Source organism: Arachis ipaensis, chromosome B08, assembly GCF_000816755.2.
Source record: "Arachis ipaensis cultivar K30076 chromosome B08, Araip1.1, whole genome shotgun sequence".
NCBI lineage: Eukaryota > Viridiplantae > Streptophyta > Magnoliopsida > Fabales > Fabaceae > Arachis > Arachis ipaensis.
In genome coordinates, this window is record NC_029792.2 from 108,592,383 (window position 1) to 108,594,848 (window position 2,466).

Here is a 2,466-nt window from a genome sequence, read left to right on the forward strand (position 1 = left end):
AAATCTGAGTTTAATCCATTGAGGATTGATTTGATTTGAGTTAATTATTTGATGATGTGAAAAGTCGAATGCACTTTTGAATTTAGCCTGGTTTACTTTAATTGACTTGATGTTGGACCAATGATTTGTTACTGAATCGTTTCTTTAAAGCTTTGGAAATGAGTTAAATCGGTTGATATTGAGTTGATTTTGAAATAGTTTTATTGAGATATGCCACTGAGGCGACTGTTGGATTTAGCTTGCTTTGAATTGATTTCTGGTTTTGAGCTGTTGAAAAGGAATGAGAAACGGTTTAGTTGGGACCCGAACCGGGTGACAAAAGTCCAAGTTTTAGGGGAGGTGCTGCCGAAATTTCTACAAAATCCTAGTCTTATTTGAAAAGTTATTTAAAAAGGATTGGATTTGAGAAGTTGTATTATTTGATTTATTAAGAGAATATTTATATTTTCAAGCTTAATTTATTTAGTGAACTTTATGCCTTGAGTTTGACTTATTTAGAAATGAACTATTTTTACCGTTTGAATCACTGAAGGAAAGAATGATGCTCTAATACTGATTTCAATATAAAAATAAGCTTTTAGTGATTTCAAAGGAATCTAGACTTTTGATTGAGTAATTAAATTTGAGGCATTTTGGAAGAGTTAGAAAAATGTGCTCCAAAAAGAAACCTGAAAGTCGTTTGATTCAAATGAATCGGTTCCTTTTCAAATGAGTTGATTTTTGGACCGGATTGGAACTTGTGATTTTGTATGGTCGGTTTCATAATAAATTCAATTTTATTTACTTGAACCAAGAATCCATGATTTTAAGAGTTTCAATGAATTTTAAGGAATTGATATAGGTTGACTTTCCCTAAAGACTTGGGACTCTGTCGAGAAACTTTTGTTATAAAATCCCATTGTTGTATGGGTGATTTTGAATACTTTGAAATAAATCCTTAACTTTCCATGGTTTTGGAAGTCTTGGAAAGAGGATGCCGAGAGTGGCTTTGTTTTAAAAAGAGAACTCACTTTGAGTAAATTTGGCTTATGAGCCTGAGATGATTTGAGAAACGAGATTTCTAAAGCCAAGGCTGAAAAGAGTTGAAACTTGATTTCAAAGTGAAACAATTTGAGAAAAAGTGATTTATGGCTTAAATGCCGGTTTTATGAATTTGATGATGTTGAATGGTGGAAGTGCTGTTTTGTTATGGGCCGGAATGGCTGTGTATGATTATGAATATTGGCTGGTTCTGGATTGAACCACGAGCCGGAATGGCTGTGTATGATATTGATTTATGGCTGATTGTTGAATGAGTTATGGGCCGTATGGATGTTGATCCATGATTGGGACTGAATGAATATATGCTTGAGATACCTGGGTAGTAGCAAGGGTTGTGGTTCGTCCCACTTGCTCTAGGTTAGAGACTGTGACGCCTGGGTAGTAGCGGTAGTAGTGGTGATTCCACTCGCTCCAGGTTGAGCTTTTAAACACCCGCCTGAGTAGTAGCCGCAGTAGTGGTTATTCCACTGGCTCTGAGTTGAGCGGGTAGTAGCAATGGGGTTGTAGCTCAAACCTACTTGCTCCGCGATGGGTGTTTCTGTCCATGGTTAGCTACCAGGACATGTCGGGTTGGCTATATAACCGACAGATGATATCATCAGCCACTAGGGACAGGCATGCATCATATGCATCTATGTGACATTGTTTGGGTGTGCATATTATACTTGATTTGCCTATGTGATTAATTGCTAATTGTTCTACTTGCAATAACTGTTTGTTTGTGCTTGCATCTTCCTATTTGTGTTTGCTACTGGGACTCTGTTGGACTGTGGTGATTGGTTGATGGTTGGATTGTTTGGGCCTAGGGCCGTGGTTGAAATGAGATGGACCGATGGTTGGTTTCGATTTTGTGTGTTTCTGGTTTGAAAAAAAAATATGAAAGGCTATTTTGGTTCAGCATAGATAAATCTTTTGAAAGGCTTTTGAGTTTTTGAGAATTGAACGGTTCCTCTTTCAGAAAAGATTTCCGACTTTACTTTCAATGTAAACCGTTGTTTTTGAAAAGAGGCATGAGACGGTTATTAATCACTGGTACGGTTTATCTTCATGTATCCTATTACAGTAATTTCCAAAAACCCTCTACTGAGAACCCTTTCGAGGATGATGTTCTCATCCCTCCCCTATATTTTTCCCCTTTCAGGATATGGGCGCAGAAGTTACGAAGAGCTTATTTAATTGTTGTTGTGATACTTTGTATTGTTTTAGTTATGGTTTATTGTATCCTCGCCTTTATCTTGATATAATCTGTAAGAGGGATAGGAATTGTATTGATTATTGCTTGTAATATTATATATATATATATATATGGATGTACTCGTTATGAGTTGTTGTAAGTTGTATGGCATTTATGGATGTACGTTATCGAACGAAAGTATTTTTGGGAGCGGTATCACGGTTTAAAGTTTTAAACAGGCTCATATTTTA